General features: G+C 43.6%; 1 protein-coding gene and 2 non-coding genes across 9 annotated transcripts in view; 1 reads left to right on the top strand and 2 right to left on the bottom strand.

Moving 5' to 3' along the window:
- CTIF (cap binding complex dependent translation initiation factor) overlaps positions 1-18,051 on the bottom strand; it is a 351,897-nt gene extending 333,846 nt beyond the window's left edge. For all 7 annotated transcript variants that reach the window (XM_038402138.2, XM_038402139.2, XM_038402141.2 and 4 more), the window contains exon 1: positions 17,861-18,051. The gene's annotated coding sequence lies outside the window, so the exon portion shown is untranslated. The remainder of the gene's footprint in view (positions 1-17,860) is intronic.
- On the bottom strand, positions 8,750-8,856 carry LOC119856451. The gene has a single exon (XR_005293301.1). It is a non-coding gene; the product is annotated as a U6 spliceosomal RNA (small nuclear RNA).
- LOC119856453 lies at positions 8,792-8,893 on the top strand. The gene has a single exon (XR_005293303.1). It is a non-coding gene; the product is annotated as a U6 spliceosomal RNA (small nuclear RNA).
- Positions 18,052-20,026: the final 1,975 nt, after the last annotated feature.

Genomic DNA, 20,026 nt, shown 5'->3' with positions numbered 1-20,026 from the left:
CATCAGCTGCTAAACTCATTTTTTTTTAAAAACCTGAGATGACAGATCCCAGTTGCCAAGCTTTCAAAGTAAAATGTTTGCAGCAGAAATATAACCCCCTTTAAAAAAAATCTAATCAGTTTAGCAGCATGGGATAACTTTCATCACCGCATGGAAGTAAAAAAAGAATTTCCCAAAGCCTCACAAGCCTCCATATTTTACCATAAAGCTTTCAGCTGAAGAACTGCTGCAATATTACAGACATAAATTACCAGACTAACAGCCTAGTTTCCCCATCTTTAAACCAGAGAAGAATTTAATCTACCATCTGTCTCCAAGTTCATCAGCTAACGAGGCAAAGGGTACCTATGCTGTTCCATATTTCGAGCTCTCCCGAAGTGAATACTATGTTTTACACCTGTAGAAGACATGGTCCATTAATTGCTAAGGACAATAGGTGAAATGCTGGCTCCATTCTTATAGCGTTAAGTCAGACAGACAAATGACACATATGGAAACTTTTTTCTATTAGTAGCATTCAACAGAGCAGCAACATCAACAGTTCCTGCTTTCTTTTCCTCTCTCATATAAACACCAAAGATGGTACTTATAATTGCAAAACTGAGACACTTAAATCTAATCCTCTCTTAATAATACAGGGGCGCTGTCTTACTGCCTCATTATTGTCAAAGAATACATAGTCCATGAATCTCTCTGAGACACAGCAAGAATTTGCTTCTGGCAAACTGACTTCCACCGCCTCCCTTTGCCAAAAAAACAAGAACACAAGAGCATTAGTTTCCTGTGAGTCAAAAAAGGCTTCCCTCTTCACAGCGACACATCATAATGTCAGAAGCACAAGGGGAAAGAGGCCACAAAATAATATTTAAAAGGATTCTCCCAAACCTTTTGTATTTATGGTAGATAAGCCAGAAAGGCAGAAAAACAGCAGTCTGACATATAAGGGCCACAAGGTGTGCCCAGGGAATTTAGGAGCCCAGGTCCCTATGGAAAGTCATTAAGCTGCTTTTGAAAATCCTCCTCATACATTTCCAAATGTCACTGATTTTAGGTTTCAGAGTAGCAGCCGTGTTAGTCTGTATTCGCAAAAAGAAAAGGAGTACCCGTGGCACCTTAGAGACTAACAAATTTATTAGAGCATAAGCTTTCGTGAGCTACAGCTCACTTCATCGGATGCATTTCAGTGCTCAACCAGAGACACCCTACGCCTGCATTTCAAAAGTGCTGAGCACCCCGCTGTTCCACATTGCAGTCATCCAAACATCATGTCACCTCAAATTAGTAGTCACTTTGGCCTCACTTGCTAAACTGAGAAGTAAAAGCAATAAGCCAGGAGAGTAACAGGTTAAGTTTCTCAGCAGGATACTGAAAGGAAAGACTCCTGGAGCTTACGTGATCAACTGGGCAAATCGGGAGGAAGTGGGTTGTGTGTGCAAAGCAAGTAGTTTCATAGCAGTCCGGAGAGATCTGCAGAGATGCACAGCAGCCACTTGTTCCTTCTTCAGCGTTGACCACAAGGAATCGCGATAATAAAGAGGAACATTTGATAAAAGAGAAAAGTCAGGGCAAAGTCATCAAAAAAGCCTTAAAAAAATAAAAACAACCCCTACATTTTCATCACACTAGATCCCCCTCCAAACCAGCTCTTAAAAGTGCGCATTCACGGAACAGGAAAACCATTATACGCTGGACATACAGACCAACCTTCTAAAACTGCCAGGAAAGCGTACTATCCAGATGCAGAGCCACACACACCATCATTACGAGACAAAAAATTGTGTTCTTCCGATTAAAACAAAAATCCACCGTTCAGCCCCCCCGGTTGAGCAGGGGAATAGATGTTTTACAAGGCTGATCTAGTTACAGTCCCCAAATCCAGCAGGTGTCATGCAATACCACTGTACTCTGTTGCAACGCTAGGAGACAAGGCACTGGGCTGGTAGTCAGGAGACCTGGGTTCTATTCTCTGCTTTCCCACCAACCTCTTGCATCACCCTGGGCAAATCCCTCCACTTCTGTCCCTCAGTTTCCTAAACTGCAAAATGGGGCTAATGATTAGAGCTGTCGATTAATCGCCGTTAACTCACACAATTAACTCAAAAAAAGTTAATCACAGGTTTAATTTCACTGTTAAACAATAGAATACCAATTGAAATGTATTACATATTTTTGAATGTTTTCCTACATTTTCAAATATATTGATTTAAATTACAACACAGAATACAAAGTGTACAGTGCTCATTTTATATTATTTTGATTACAAATATTTGCACTGTAAGAATGATAAACTAAAGAAATAGTATTTTTCAATTCACCTCACAAAGTACTGTAGTGCAATCTCTTTGTCGTGAAAGTGCAATTTACAAATATAGCTTTTTTTGTTACATAACTGCACTCAAAAACAAAAAAATGTAAAACTTCAGAGCCTACAAGTCCACTCAGTCCTATTTCTTGTTCAATCGCTAAGAGAAACAGGAGATAATGCTGTCCTCTTCTTATTTACAATGTCTCCTAAAAGTGAGAACAGGCATTCACATGGCACTTTTGTAGCTGGCATTGCAAGGTATTTATGTGCCAGATATGCTAAACATTCATATGCCTCTTCGTGCTTCCATGCTGATGCTTGCTAAAAAAATGTGTTAATTAAATTTGTGACTGAACTACTTGGGGGAGAATTGTATGTCCCCTGCTCTGTTTTACCCGCATTCTGCCTTATATTTCATATTATAGAAGTCTCAGATGATGATCCAGCACGTTGTTCATTTTAAGAACACTTTCACTGAAGATTTTGACAAAACGCAAAGAAGGTACCAATATGAGATTTCTAAAGAGCTACAGCACTCGACTCAAGGTTTAAGAATCTGAAGTGCATTCCAAAATCTGAGAAGGATGAGGTGTGTAGCATGCTTTCAGAAGTCTTAAAAGTGCAACACTCTGATGCGGAAACTACAGACCCCAAACCACCAAAAATGAAAATCAACCTTTGCTGATGGCACCCGACTCAGATGATGAAAATAAACCTGCATCGGTCCACACTGCTTTGCATCTAACAAAACCTATCATCAGCATGGACGCATGTCCTCTGAAATGGTGGCTGAAGCATGAAGGGACATAAGAATCTTTAGCATATCTGGCACATAAATATCTTGCGATGCCAGCTACAAAAGTGCCATACGAACACCTGTTCTCCCTTTCAAGTGACATTATAAACAAGAAGGGGCAGTATTATCTCCTGCAAACGTAAAAAAACTTGTTTGTCTGAGCAATTGGCTCTACAAGAAGTAGGACTGAGTGCACTTTCTAGACTTTAAAGTTTTACATTGTTTTATTTTTGAATGCAGTTTTTTTTACATAATTCTGCATTTGTAAGTTCAACTTTCATGATAAAGAGATTGCACTACAGTACTTGTATTAGGTGAATTGAAAAATACTATTTATTTTGTTTTTTACAATGCAAATATTTGTAATCAAAAATAAATATAAAGTGAGCACTGTACATTTTGTATTCTGTGTTGTAATTGAAATCAAAATATTTGAAAATTTAGAAAAACATCCAAAAATATTTAAATAAATGGTTTTGTATTATTGTTTAATAGCGTGATGAATCATGATTAATTTTTTAATCGCTTGACAGTCCTACTAATGATTCATTCCTTAGTAAAATGTGTGAGGTTGATGGGGGGGGGAAGCACTATATGCTATATGTATGAGCTACATACTATTAATGATTATTGGAAGACAAGAAGCACATTTGCTACATGCCCTCCAGGGTTGGAATTCTGCTACCAGTGAAATTTGCTTTCAATTTGTTCATCTACCTGCCGAAATTGCCACGTACTTATTAGTGTAGGAGCATCTCCAAATATGACATTTTAGTAAAAGCATGCACATCATAAGATTGGCTTTGAAACTGGACTGCCCCTCAGGTGTCTGCATGTGCAGCTATTAATATGCCAAAAGTGCACATGCAGGCAGTAAATTTAACACCCACACAGAGAAGCAATTGCTTTTTCATACACAAAATCCAATTCTCTCAACAGACCTGGCACATGCAGTTACTAATCGAGTGCATAAGCTGGTGCTGGCGCATAAGAAGTGCCCTTGCACAAGTGGCCGTGGTGGTGATGTCTCACTGAAAACACCCCAAGCAAAATTAGCCCAATGAGCTCCACTAGTGTTTTATAGTTCAAATTGTTAAAGGTACAAACAGTAATGTTCTCATCTAACACAGTGATGTGATTATGAAAGCTGATGTCAAACCACACACTTCTCTACAAGTTTTCTGCTTTTGCTTGGGGAACTTGGATTCCTGCAGTCACTAAGCTTTCCATGCCAGATGCAACAGTATTTAGAAAAAAGAAAAGGAATACTTGTGGCACCTTAGAGACTAACAAAAGTGTTTGAGCATAAGCTTTCGTGAGCTACAGCTCACTTCATCGGATGCATGAAGTGCATCTTCACCAGCTCCTCCGTCTGCACAGGAAACTTAGGTCTTGTCTACATTACAGACCTACCTATCGCAGAATAACTATGTTGCTCAGGGGTGGGGAAAATCCACACCCCGAAAAATGTAATTATATTGACCTAACCCCTGTGTAGACAGTGCTATGTCAGCAGGAGAGCTCACCTGTCGACACAGTTAATCCACCTCACTGATAAGCAGTAGCTAAGCAGATGGGTGAGCTCTCCCCCATCGGCTTAGAGGATAGGGTTGCCAACCCTCCAGGATTGTCCAGGAGTCTTCAGGAATTAAAGATTAATCTTTAATTAAAGGTTATGTCATGTGATGAAACCTCTAGGAACACATCCAACCATAACGAAGACCCTCTAATAAGGTTGCCAATTTAAGCACCATAGCAGCTCAGCCACATCAATACTTCATTTTAAGTGTAAAGGTGCCCTGAGGTTTGCTGCATTGCTCCGAATCACTTGAGCAATTGCTGCATAACCTACTTGCCATTTAGTGGACAGCGAGGCTAAAAAATATATCAGGGCAAATGCTAAGACAGCTAGGAGCAGCTGTTGCTTTATAAAGGTTAGTGTGTGGCTTACCCCTGCCCATCAACTATTCCCAGTTCAACACTTACGTCAAGGATCACGATACCCAAGTATTCCTAGGAATGCAGGACAACAGCACAACAGAACAAGTTTGCACATGGGTCAATTCAGGTACGAGTTTCAAGGATCAAGACTTTAACAAGAAAGCCAACAGGATCAAATACATGTAAGAACCAAGACCACTAGCCCTAATGTTCTCCCCCATTTTCAGTTTGAAATGATTGTCCTCCTACATGTAATCAGATGGATACATGTGTCTTCCTTAGGATCCAAAGCAATGTATCTATAGAGTATGTATTTTTCTTTCCCCCAAATGGCCATGAAGCCAAGAGAATGAGTAAACCCAACCTATTTTCTGATTATATGAATGAGACATTGCAATCATGTTCAAAACAGATGACAATACAGTGCACTTCTATAGGGCATTTCAGTAGAGCATCTCAAAGCACTTTACACATACTAACTATCCAAGGCCCTTGTAAGTAAGGTAAGGAATGGGTCTCCTACCAATGAAATGTAGCCACCTCTGAACAACGCCATGTGGCAATTTAAATATCATCAATTGGGGAGGATGGGGGATTAAGTTTGAGCTGTAGCTCACGAAAGCTTATGCTCAAATAAACGTGTTAGTCTCTGAGGTGCCACAAGTCCTCCTTTTCTTTTTGCGAATACAGACTAACACGGCTGCTACTCTGAAACCTGTCTGGAAAAGGTGCTTACCTCCAATAGTTACAAGTGGCACCGAATATATTTGAAAGAAAACTTAACAGAAAACTCTATATTATTACATTAAATTTACTTTGTGTATGGACAAGTTTGCTGTTTGCCTGGCACAGTCAGTTTCCTCCTTGCTGGAAATCCACTTACAAACTTCAGCAAGGGAGAAGAAAACCTTTTGTACATTATTTCAGAGAATTTATTTTAAACAATTCAGGACATGTTATTTAAAGTGCAATTTAAAAAAATAAAAATCAAATTGACAGGGTTCCTTTAAAAGAAGATGGGAAGAATTTCACAGGAACTGCAGAAGGAGTTTATGGAGATAGATTTCAATTGCTCAAGCTGAAATTGGTTCCTAGGTTAAACACCCTCAAGCCCTATAGTTCTTGCAAGAGTAGCCATGGTCTTGGACAAGAATGGTCAGGACTTCAGTTTTACAGCACAGCTGAAAGACTTCACTCACACAATAGCACAGCTTCCCTTGCCAGCAGGCAGAGCACCCCTTACTCATAAATGCCAAGGCTTGCAAGATTACATTCATTTACTCCCCAGATAGTGTTGGCGAGAAGCTGTTTCTCAAGTAAGGAGTCTGGGCCATCAGTGTCCGCAGAAAACAAATTTTGGGGTTTTTTACAAGTTAAATTCCTAGCTTTTACAGTTGCCAAAATAACCTTCCCAACATAACGACACTGTATTGCATTCCTGACAATCTGACAACCTGAAACTACCAATAGCTCTGAGGGGTGTAAACTACCCCTCACATCATTTTAATTCATTATTGACTCTGAAACCTAATGGGTATGTGTAAATATGAACATTGCTAATCGCTTCAAGGCTGATCAGCTTAGCAGAAGGAAACAGTCAGATAATGTGCTTGTCCGTCATTACTGGAATTTAAACATATATGAATCTGCTGTAGGATATCTTGTCAACAGCACCAAGGTGTAATCATGTCAACTTCAGTTTGCTCCTGCTTAGGAAGGCAGAGAGCAGCAGAGGCAGGTACTGGAGTTACAAGGGAAGGCACCCAAAATGAGAAGCTGGAGGAGAAGGTTAGAGTAGCAGAGACTTACCCTTGCAGCAGTCAAGAGGATGGAAGAGGGTAATGGTAGTGGAAACACTCCCCCAAAAAACAAAACTGTGAAGCTTGGAGGGACAATAAAAAAAAAGAGAGAGAGAGAGAGAGAGAGAGCGCAAAAGAGCATGCATTTCCCTTCCAGAAGCAAGAGCTGGGAAAGAGTCTGCAAGACAAAGAGTGCAATGAGGTCACTTAGCACCTTGCTAAGAAGCCAGCCCCCTTCCTGCAACTCACAGTGGGACTCAGTACCCCACAGCTGTCCCATTCTGTATTTGGTATCCATCTCTGGCTATAGCAGCTATCTGGTAAATTTTCAAGCTCTGACCACTACTTTCTGCAGCAACTTGGGTTTCCCCTAGAAGATTCCCATCCCATTAGCAACCCAGTCTGATCCTACTCAGCAATGAGATTGCAGTTCCAGGTGGAATGGCGGTAGATGCTCTCACAGAGGCCTCACTGCAAATGCATAATGTACAGGTTTGTGCTATATAGCAGGACACTTTGAATTGGTTTCCTCCTAAACAATTCCTGAAGTCTCACAGAACCCCATGTACGAGAAAGTAAGGTAAACTTCAGCATTAGCAATATTAAATGCATGACACCTTCCAGAGTGGAACTTGTACGCAGAGGGCTGAATTCTGACCTTAGATACACATCAGTGGGATCTCTGTGCACGTGTCCAAGCAGAGCTAATACACAGGACATTGCATTCAGAGGCAGAGTTTTAAATACAAACACAGCTTGAGTTCCCTTATGAACGCAACATTTGTACTTCAGCCAAGTGTAACATGCTTAGCCTGATCACACCTCTCTATGCAAGTTCTACTGTGGGCCTGGAGATATGAAATTCAGTGCAGGGCTTCTGCTTCTGGGCTTCTGTGTCAGAGAGAGATTTTGCATCCAGACTGAAACCTTTTACCGTCCTTCAGGGTAAAAGTTTTAAAAAAACACACTAATTTGTTCGAGATAAAGTGTAAAAACCATTTGCTTCTCAGAGGCGTAAAATCATTGCCAAAGAAAGCAACCCACTGCATCATGCAGGAATCCCTCAGTCAATGCAGGATCCTGCGTTGCAATGGGCCACATTCTCAGCTGGCATAAAGGGACACAGCCAGTGCAGCTCCTGATTCACACCAACTGAGACACTCCACAGATTTTAAGACCAGAAGGAACCACCAGATCATCGAATGACCTCCTGTATAGCACAGGCCACCTCCACCACGCAGCGCCCACACAGCAAAGCAACAATCAAAATGAGACCTAAGCGTTACAAGCCCCAGGAGACTAGACTACTGTGTGCCACTACAAGGTGCACCAACGCCTGAGGCCCCCGCAATGGCAACAAACTGGTTAAAAAGAGATATACCCAGATAATTCCGGCAAGTGACCCATACCCACAAGCTGCAGAAGAAGGCGAAAACCCCACACGGTCACTGCCAATCTGACTTCTAGGAAAATCCCTTCCTGACCCCACATATGCGGATCAGTCTTACCCTGAGCATGCGAGCAATAACCAGCCAACTAAGCACTTGAGAGAGAGAATGCTCGGTACCACCTCGGAGCCCTGGCCCATCTCCCCCATTGTCCTATCTCCAGCTGTGGCCATCTCCGGATTCTTCAAATCAGCTAGTCTGACTCTGTGTATAACACAGGCCATAGAATCTCACGCATTTACCCCTGAACTGAGCCCAATAACTTATAAACTTTAAAAATAATAATACTGGCTTGCCTATGGCTTTTACATACACACACTACAATAATTCAGTGAAAGACTGAACAATGACAGAAGTAGAATAGTACACCGTAGAAGCCCAGAAATCATCATATACATTCTACACAGAAAGAAAAGGAGGGCTTGTGGCACCTTAGAGACTAACAAATTTATTTGAGCATAAAAATATGGAACGCTTCACGAATTTGCGTGTCATCCTTGCACAGAGGCCACGCTAATCTACTCTGTATCGTTCCAATTTTAGAAGATTAGCATGGCCCCTGAGCAAGGATGACACGCAAATTCGTGAAGCGTTACAAATTTATTTGAGCATAAAAATAAATATGGTAGTCTCTAAGGTGCCACAAGTCCTCCTTTTCTTTTTGCGGATAGACTAACACGGCTGCTACTCTGAAACCTGTCATTCTACACAGAGAAAACCTGGATTTCATCAGGTAAAATCCTGGTAGTCTGACTGATCCAACTCTCTTGATTTCAGTGGAATTATCAAATTTACACCAGGTTAAGTGAGATCAGAATTTGGCCCTCTAGGAAATCAGTCTACAGTAGGAATATGAATAGCTGCTGATCTCGGATACCAGTGATACTTTTCCTTCCTCATGCTAGATGACATTCAGTTGTTTTGCTGTTGGGGTCAAAGGGATAAAACCTTTGGCAATAGCAACTGAGAAAGGAACAGCGGGCACTTTTTACTGACAGGGATTTGTGAATAGCAAGACATTTTCCTCATATTCTATCTTGGTAGCGAAATCTGCAAAAGAAACAACTGCAGAGACCCCATCATTTTTACAGGAAGAGACAAGAAAGAATCTTTCACTCTTTCTGTCACATATATGACTAGTAGACTCTAAAAAAATGGTTTCTGACTCTATCCTAATCTAATAAAACCATCCAAGGCAACGTCACTGAGGTTCTGTGCACACAGTCATCTGCAGTAACTGGAGACAACCCTAGACTTGTTCTTCTTATTTACGGGCACTATTTCCTCTAAACTGTGTGCGTGTGCACGCGCACACAGATCCTAAACCCCGCACACATGGCAAAACATCGCGCACACAAAAATTTGCACAGAAGAAATTTTTTGCGCCCATGGCCTGTCCAAAATTAGAGGGAAGATTGCTTACGGGGTTGTTTGAAGATTCCCCCAAATAGTCCTTACATTAAATTATAAAAGATCATAGAGGAGTTTTAAACTAAGGCCTAGGGGAAAGCTGGCAGGTGCAGAGGAGCACACAGTTCAGACACAGACATCCCTTTGGGGAATATTCTATATCCTAGTTAAAAGGAGAGGATAGAAATTGATAAAGTACAGGTTGGAACTGAAGAGAAATGGTCAAATTGAAGAGTACCATTCAATTACATTACAGGAAGGCAGACAACTAAATACTGACAAATTTTATAAGTGCTTGTATAAAAATGGAAGAAGTCTAAATACTAAGATGGGTGAACTAGAATGCCTGGTATTGAGTGAGGATATTTATAGAATAGGCATCACAGAAACTTGCTGGGACGATGATAATCAATGGGAGACGGTAATACCAGGATACAAAATATATAGGAACGACAGAGTAGGTCATGGTGGTGGGCAAGTAACACTAAATGTCCAAGAAAGCACAGAGTCAAATATAGTAAAAATCTTAAACAAATCAAACAGTACCATAGAATCTTTATGGATAGAAATTCCATGCTTGAATAATGAGAGCATAGCAGTATCGACCACCTGACCAGAATCGTTACATGATTGTTAAATGCTCAGGGAGATTAGAGATGCTACCAAACAGAAACCCCCAAAATAATGGGGGATTTAAACTATCCCCATATTCACTGGGTACGTCACCTCAGAAAGGGATACAAAGATAAATCTTTTAGACACCATTAATGACTGCTTCTTGGAGCAGTTTGTCCTGGAACCCACAAGAGGAGAGGCAATTCCTGATATAGTCTTAAGTGGCACAAAGGATCTGGTGCAAGAAGTGAACTGCTTGGTAATAGCCACCATAATAACAACAATGAGTCTGGTGGCACCTTAAAGACTAACAGATTTATTTGGGCATAAGCTTTCATGGGTAAAAAACCACTTCATCAGATACATGGAGTGAAAAAGACGAAAGTTTATGCCCAAAAAAATCTGTTAGTCTTTAGTCTTTAAGGTGCCACCTGACTCCTTGTTGTTTTTGTGGATGCAGACTAACACGGCTCCCCCCTGCTACTAGCCATCATAATGTAATTAAATTTAACATCCTCATGGCGTAGGGGGAGGGAAATATGAAAGAAACCCATCACAGTAGCATTTAACTTTAAAAAGGGGAACTACACAAAAATGAGGAGGCTAGTTAAATGGAAATTAAAGGAACAGGCACAAGAGTGAAATGAATGCAAACTGCATGGAAACTTTAAGTGTCTGGGTAAGTGGTGTAGGGTATAGGGCTTTGGTTTTGTGGAACATTGGTACACCACCTGTGGCGTGAGGGAGCTGTATAATTCGGATGGCCTCCTCCCCAGTAGAAGAGGGACTAATCTCCTTGAGGATAGGCTGGCTAGAGTAGTCAGGAGGGCATTAAACTAATAGCAAGAGGGAGGTAAAAAGAAGGAAAATGTGACCACCCAATTAGCACAAAATTGAGATGTTACGAACAAAATTAATCAAGGAACCAAAGGACATGAACAGAAGTAGTTCTTAAATTGCCTATACACCAATGCTAGGAGCCTGGGTAACAAAAAAGAGGAAGTGTAATCGCTCATTTCAGAGCATAAACTCAATCTAGCTGGTATTACTGAAACCTGTTGGGATGATTCGCACCATTGGAACATTAAAATTAATGCCTATAATTTAGGACCCTGTCAAATTCACAGCTATGAAAAACGCGTCATGGACCATGAAATCTAGTCTCTCCCGAGAAATCTGGCTATTGTAGGTGGGTTGCAGTATGCCACCCTTACTTCTGCGCTGCCTTCATAGAATATCAGGGTTGAAAGGGACCTCAGGAGGTCATCTGGTCCAACCCCCTGCTCAAAGTAGGACCAACCCCAACTAAATCATCCCAACCAGGGCTCTGTCAAGCCTGACCTTGAAAACCTCTAAGGAAGAAGATTCTACCACCTCCCTAGGTAACCCATTTCAGTGCTTCACCAAAAGTGAAGATGGCATGGTATGATATTGCCACCCTTCTGTGCCGCCGGCGGGCAGCAGCAGAGAAGTAAGGATGGCAATACCATACCATGCCGCCTTCACTTCTGCACTGTTGCTGGTGGTGGCGCTGCCTTCAGAGCTGGGCTCCCAGCCAGCAGCCGCGACTCTCCCGCTGCCCAGCTGTGAAGGCAGCACAGAAGTAAGGGTGATAATACCATGACCCCCACCTCCCCATAATAGCCTTGTGATGGAGCCCCAGTTTGAGAAACGCCGATTTAAGTGTTTTACATATTTATATTTTTAAATACATATTCATGATTTGTGACAACACTGAAATTTAAGGTTTAAATATCGGTAACCGTGAAATTCAAGATTTTTAAACTGCTACGACCACGAAATTTACCAAAATGGACTGTGAATTTAGTAGGGCCCTACCTATAACCTATTTAGAAAGGCTCAAGTGGGCAAAAGGGAAGGAGGAGTGGCACTCTATGTCAAAATGGCATTACCGGCTTCTCAGTCACAGAATTCTGGGGGGGAAAAAGGCCCTGAATGCTTATGGATCAATATCCTAACAGATAAAGCAAAAGATGGGGTACTAGTTGGGGTTTGCTAGAGAGCACCAAATCACGGTAGGGTACAGGATAACCTCCTCCGTATGCACCTGTCTATAATGCATAGAGGAAAAAACCGTGTGATCATGGGGGACTTCAAATTGACTGGCATATGCTGGAGGTCTCATGCTGCCAGTAAAGAAACATCCTTGGAATTTCTAAACATTATAGATGACAATTTCCTAACTCAAAAAGTGTTGCTGCCAACACAGAGGAAGTCTATGTTAGACCTTGTCCTAACAGATAAAAAGGAACTGACCACAGAACTAAAAATTAATGGTAGCCTAGGTACAAGTGAATGTAACTTGATCACATTTATAATGTGCAAACAGAATAAAGTTCAGACCAGTAATACACACACTTGGTGCTTTAATAAGGACAATTTTACAAAAGTGAAAACAATTATGAGCCAAGTCAGTTGGGAAGAAGAATTTAATAAAAAAAATGTTAATTATAACATTACCAGATGCCCAAAAAGCCACAATTCCACAACTGAGGAACATGGTTAATAAACCAATTGGTCTAGAGGGGAAATGAAGGCAGCTGTAAAAAATAGAAATGACTATAACAAATGGAAGAAAGAGGAAGTTGATAGTAATGAATAGAAATTAGAAGTTAAGAAAATTGTAGAAAATTGATAAGGCAATCCAAGGGACACAAGGACAAATCTATGGCTACCAAACTTAAGGACAGTAAGAAGTTTTGTTAATATATTAGGAACAAAAAGAATCCTGACAATAGTCTTGGTCCACTGCTAGATGGAAGTGTTAGAATTATCAATAATAATACAGAAAAGGGAGAGGTATTCAATAGATATTTCTGTTCTGTATTTGGGGGGAAAATAGATGATGCAGTCTCATCATATAGTGATGATAGTACACTTTCCGTTCCACTTGTACCTCTGGAGGATGTTAAATAGAAGCTACTAAAATTAGACATTTTTAAATCAGCAGGTCCAGAAAACTTGCATCCAAGAGCTTTAAAAGAGCTGGCTGAAGAGCTCGCTGAACCATTAATGTTAATTTTCAATAAGTCTTGAACACTGAGGAAGTTCCAAAAGACTAGAAGAAAGCTAATGCCGTGCCAATTTTTAAAAAGCGTAAACAGGATAACCCACGGTATTATAGGCCTGTCAGCCTGACATTGATCCCAAGCAAGATAATGGAGCACCTAATAAGGGAATAAAGGAGGGTAATGTTATTAATGCAAATCAACATGGATTTATAGAAGACAGATTATCAAACTAACCTGATACCTTTTTTATGAGATTACACATTTGATTGATAAAGGTAACAGTGTTGACGTAATATATTTAGACTTCTATAAGGCATTTGACCTGATGCTGCACGACATTTGGATTAAATGGATTAAAAACTGGCTAAATGATAGGTCTCAAAATGAAACTGTAAAAGCGGAATCATCATTGAGTGGGTCTGTTTCCAGTGGGGTCCCGCACGGCTCTTGATCCTATGGTATTGAACATCTTTATCAATGACCTGGAAGAAAACATAAAATCATCACTGATAAAGTTGCAGATGACACAAAAATTGGGGGAGTAGTAAATAATAAAGAGGACAGGTTACTGACTTAGCTATTTAGATTGCTTGGTAGACTGGGCACAAGCAAACAATACATTTTAATATGGCTAAATGTAAATGTATACATCTAGGAACAAAGAATGTAGGGCATACCTACAGGATGGTGGACTCTAACCTGGGAAGCAGCGAGTCCAAAGAAGATTTGGGGATGGAGGTGGATAATCAGCTGAACTTGAGCTTCTAGCGTGTTGCTAGGGCCAAAACAGATAATGCGATCCTTGGATGCATAAATAGGGGAATCTGAAGTAGAGAGGTTATTTTACCTCTATGTTTGGCACTCGTGCGACTGCTGCTGGAATACTGTGTCCAGTTCTGGTGCTCACAATTCAAGAAGGGTGTTGATTAATAGGAGTGGGTTCAAGGAAGAGCCAGAAGAATGAGCAAAGGATTAGAAAAATGATTTATAGTACCAGACTGAAGGAGCTCCATCTATTTAGCTGCCCTTTGACACAGCTCCAACAATCCTGCTCCAAGCAAGGTGACAACTAGCCCCTGATCCTGTCCCACAGGCGTCAATGACAGAACTCCCTAAAGAGGGTGGATGGCTTTTTTAACCTAATGGTAAAGTTAGGCTTCAATATCCTACACTGTTGATATTTATCTAAGCCCCCATTAGCCCAATACTTGTGCCACAATGCTTTATTAGCATAGGTAGGATCCAGACATGCTTTTATTTTGCTGGAAATGGTATGGCAATACACTACAGCTATTATTACATGCTTTAGCAGAGCACTGACTTTGGCCTATACTACATGTTACAGGGTATTCATCATTTTTCTACTGCTTTCAAATCATTGTTTTGTTTTCTTCAGAAAAAATGACTCCTGCTTTTAAATTAATGGGAATTAGGTTTAATGCAAAATTCACATCTTCACAGGAGGATTCATCTAGTCATAAAATAATGGGGGGCACTCCTTGAAGGTCAGCCAGGCATCCATAAATTCAGACCTATCCTTCTTGAATCAAAGAATAATTGGGCTGGAAATCAGCATTAAAAGCTTTTTTTGGTAAATTTCCATACTTCAGTTTTAGAGAAAAATCGTGAGTGGGGAAAATCAATTTGCAAAAGGAAGCAGTGCTATGTAGTGGTTAGAGGGGCTCATGAATCAGGAGACCAGAGTACGGTGCCTAATTCTGCCATGTGAACCGTGGCTATATCATTTAGTCTCACTGTGCCCCTATCTGTGCAAATGGAGATAATGCTCTGCAAAATGCTTTCAGGTGCTCAGCCGAAAGTGCACATCATTGCTTCATAACCCCAGACAAGGCTCTTCCTTCCTGTGCGCCCCAGAGGAGAACAGGAAAGACGTTCTGGCGGACAAGGCCTGGGACCCGCAGGCAGGGCGCCTGGGTTCTCCTCTGAGTTCTGGGCCAAGTTACAATGTCTCTGCTCCCCCACCTCTGAAAGGGGGATAAGAATCCTCAGGCCTGTGCAGAGCGCAGTGCCATGGGACACACGCAGGAGCTACATTGTACCGCTACATTTCATTCCTCCCCACATGCAAACCTAACTGGCCTGAGCACGCCCTGGACTCTAAAGCGGATGGACCCCATCTCCTCGCAGGCATTTCAGGGTCCGCCAGGCGGAGAGAAACCGGACCCCCTGTAGCATCATCCCTCCCCCCCCCCCACCGCAGGGAGCACAACCAGCCAGAGCTCGCGGGGAGTTGGAGCTGCTGGCACGTAGTGCCAGGGGGGGTTTCTAAGGCAGGGCTGGGGGGGGGGGTCAGGGCGGCGGAGAGCTGCAGCTGCCGCCCGTGGCAAGCGCCTGGCCTCCCCCACCACGGCAGCAGCGCCGCCAGCCAGCTACTATGTCCCTTTCCCCCGGGGCTCCCACCCGGCTCCCGGGTTCGGAGCCTTTGTCCGGCCCTGCGCCGCGGGGGGGACGCCGCGGGGGCGACTCGAATCAGCCGGAGGTGCCAGAGCCAGGGGGCGGGGGGTCTCTCCCAGGCAGCCGGGGCCGCACCCAAATCTAGGCAACCCCGGCTCGGGCGGCGCCAGCCCATTCATCCAGCCGCAGATCGCAAGCACCACTCGCGGGCAGGGGTGAGCAGCGGGCGGGCCCGACCCCCTTTAATTCCTACAGCATGCCGCAGGTAACACCCGAGGGCGGGGCGCTGACATGGAGAGCTGCCACGGATGGGGGGCGGAAGGAGGGGCAGAACAAAAAGCCATCGAGGTGGATATAGATCCGCACCCAGAATGTCATCGCCTTTGCCCGCAGATGGGCAAGGGATGTGGTTAAGGCGAATCGGGAATCTACCTCGTAAACCCCAGCCAAATTGTGATCCCACACACCCACCTCACTAGCTCCTGTCTGTACCAACACTCAGTTAGTTAGGGTTTGCTTTATTCCTCTAAAAACCTGTATACAGATTAAGCCCACTTCGGATCGCTGTGTGCGCACACACTGCCTAATTGCAATATATTAATAGGATCCGAATTCAATGCAGGAAAAGGCACAGCTAGCCAACCCAACCACAAGTTGCTTAATTCTAAGTAACCACACACACAAACCCCACCACTCTCTAAAGCAGTTGGGTTCAGTGGAAACTAAAAGGATTACAAAAAGAAAAGGAGGACTTGTGGCACCTTAGAGACGAACAAATTTATTAGAGCATAAGCTTTCATGAGCTACAGCTCACTTCATCGGATGCATTTGGATGCATCCGATGAAGTGAGCTGTAGCTCACGAAAGCTTATGCTCAAATAAACGTGTTCGTCTCCAAGGTGCCACAAGTCCTCCTTTTCTTTTTGCGAATACAGACTAACACGGCTGCTACTCTGAAACCTAAAAGGATTACACTATCTCCCACCAATTAATCCTATATCAGCATCGTCATCATCAGGAGGGAGAGCAGGCCCCGAGAACGCACCACCAACAACCAAAAAAAAGCTTCTATCAATCAGACACGTTTCTGGAACAAACAGTATTGTCGGAAACGGAGCAACGCTCAGGAACAATCTCACCCCCGCATTCATTGCTCCCTATTACGGGGTGGTGGTGGGGGGGGGGGGCTTTATCTAAATATTCTTTTAATTCGGATCTGACCGCGATCAAGCTGCGTGCACCCCCACCCCCCAGCAGGCATCCCCCGAGTGCCTCGGTTGTCCGAGTGATTGTATCGGAACGATGCCAGGAAAACAAAACACGCGCAATCCCGATAGATCCAGAAGGCCCAATTTGCAATTCCTGATCCCGTTCCCACCACACGCCGCAATGGGAGATCTCCGACAGCGGGGAGGGGGGGGGGTGGGGGAGTTCGGTCTAGACAACAGGCAATCAACACACATCCACGCAAGACATTGCCCCTCTGAAAAAAAAAAAAAAACAGAATCACATGGGGAGGGATAAAAATGAAAGCAACATACACGCCGCTGTGGCCTATGGAGAGGAAAGGGAACAGGATCCTGAATAATCACGGCGCTGAGCACAAAAAAGCATCCAGGCCACCGACATGCCCTTTTGGATTCGTACCCGGGGGGGGGGGGAAGCAAACAGCTGCAAGCTGGCCACCACAACTGCGACCCAATGCAGCAAACGGAGGCTTCACAACAAAGGGAAACACACCCCTCCCTCGGAGCACAGACCTGACAGCGACACCATGGTTCATAGTGCACAGCTCTCGGCTCTCCCCTGCCACCGAAACACTGAAATGCCCTTTTGCCGGTGAGCAGAAGCTGCTCCCAGCCTGAGAAATAGCTTGTCTGGCGCTGGGAAGGCAGATGAAACCCAAGCTCCCATAAACCCCAGACCCGTTACAATGGTGCGTGTGTGTCTTTTACAGCGTCCAGCTATTCGATGGCTCTTTCCTGGCACTCTGCACAGACACCCACAAAACAAACACAAGTGCAAAGGGTGCAAAAAACACAACCAAACACACCAACTCCTTCCCCCCCCCCCCCCATCTAGAGATTATCTTGATTTACCTTGCGGGCCGTCCACGGCTAGGGCAGAGGGTGGCCTGGCTGGGGCAAGGGGATCCGGATGTCAGATTCCTGCCTTTAGCTTCATGAGTCCTGCCTTGATGAGGGAGGTTTCACTGCCCAGTGCACAGGAGGAGGAAAAACCCGGCTCTGCCACAGGCACAGAGAATATAGGACTGTGACGTCTCCGCTCCTCCTAACGAGCCACGTGCATAGACTTTAAAAGAAAGGGACACGCTGGCCATGCTGGGAAATGTAGTTCCACTTCTCACTCTCCCTGTGCAGGGAAGAATTCTGGGCATGGAGTAACTCTCCATCTGGATAAGGGGGAGTTTGGCTTGTACCTCTTTAGAGGCCGGAGTTAGGACCAGATCCATTTGAAGTGGAACAAGGACATTCTCTTGCGTCAAGGCTCCTATTTCACACACACACACTTAAAAACTCTTCAGATAAAGCACCGGGGGCTATATATTGAAGGCAACAAACCCATAGTGGCCGGGAGAAAGTTTAGCTAGATGGATTATTTCAGGGGTTCTCAAACTTCATTGCACCACGACCCCCTTCTGACACAAAAATTACTTCATGAGACCAGGAGGGGGACCAACGCCTGAGCCTGCCCAAGCGCCACTGCCCTGGGTGGGCGGGCCAAAGCCCAACCCCCACTACTCCGGGTAGGAGGTCCAAAGCTGAGCTCAAGGACTTCAGCCCCAGGCATGGAGCCTGCAACCTGAGTCCTGCTGAAGCCCTCAGGGTTTGACTTCAGCCCTGGGTAGTGGGGGTAAAGCTTCAGCCCCGGGCCCCAGCAAGTCGAAGCCAGCACTAGTGACCTCATTCAAAGGGGTCCCAACCCACTTTGGGGTCCCGACCCACAGTTTGAGCTGGATTATTTCAACTGTAGGATCCCTGGGACAGGGACCTAATCTCTCTTTATTTGTAAGACACCCAAGCAAATGTTATGTGTTATATACATAATTATTATTTATATTGCAGTAATGCTTAAAGGCCACACTCAGTGATTGGGACCTTACTGTGCTAGGCGCTGTACACTCACATCTGACTCCAAGAGTTTTTATACTTCAATAGATTGTAAACTCTTTGGGGGCAGGGACTGTCTTTAGAGATTACTAATAATTACAACTGACTACCTTAGTCTTTAGGGTAAGAACCCCTTTTAGAAGCTACTAATGAGTGCTCTATTAGGCCAGTGCTTTTTTGCATCCAATAATAAAAATAGAAAACTCAACACTTTCAAAGTACTTTGCATGCAGTGATTAGTGAGGCATGGATGCTAAGGGACCTGCCCAAGGTCATAAAGGAAGTCAGTGGCAGAGCCAAGCCAGCGTCTCCTTCACGGCCTTACCCTCCATTATAGCACAGGTATAGCTCGGCCAGACTAGTGATTCTAGGCATTGCGAGAAGTGGTGAGCCTACCCCAGCTGCTTCTGTTTATGGCTAGAGGTCATGGCAGCTCACCTGAAGAGCTGCCTCAGTGTTACGTTGCCAGCTGGTATGGAGCCTGCAGTTACTCAAGTGCTGTCAGCAGTAGCCTGGGCAGTAAGCCTACTACTGCAAACTTGGTCTGGCTTCCCGGAATGGGTGCGATAGTTAACAGTCAGTAGAATTTGTCCATTAGGCACAATGAAACCTGGGTCTTCCATTTTTCAGCCATTTCGGGGCCCCAGTGCGACGAGTAGGAGGGTTATGCCAAGCACACCCCTTTTGACTTCAACTGGGGCCTGTCCACCAGGGAATCAATTGCTGGATCACGGCCCGACTTTTGGTACCTCAGTTTCCCATCTTTAAAATGTGGCATAACACTACTCCCTTTCTCCCTTCCTTTATTTGTCTTGTCTCTTTAGATAGCAAGCTCTTTGGGGGCAAGGGCTCTCTCTTTGTGTATGTTTGGACAGGGCCTAGAACAACAGGACCCCGAATTCAGCTGGGGTTGGTAGGCACTGCTTTGCTATAAATAACGCTATTGGCTAACAATCATAAATTGAGCAATAGCAGCTAAAACGTTTTGAAACAAAGTCACTTTATTTTTACTTAACTTAATTGTTAATACAAATAGTATGCAAAAACATTTAAAATTAAAAAATAGAACATGCTTTTCCACGTATTCAGATGAATTTTACGGTTTCCTGAGACCTAATTATGGCAACTCTGAAA

This window comes from Dermochelys coriacea, chromosome 5 (genome assembly GCF_009764565.3).
Source record: "Dermochelys coriacea isolate rDerCor1 chromosome 5, rDerCor1.pri.v4, whole genome shotgun sequence".
Classification (NCBI taxonomy): domain Eukaryota; kingdom Metazoa; phylum Chordata; order Testudines; family Dermochelyidae; genus Dermochelys; species Dermochelys coriacea.
The sequence above is the reverse complement of the archived record's forward strand: the minus strand, read 5'-3'. Positions and strand labels throughout refer to the sequence as shown.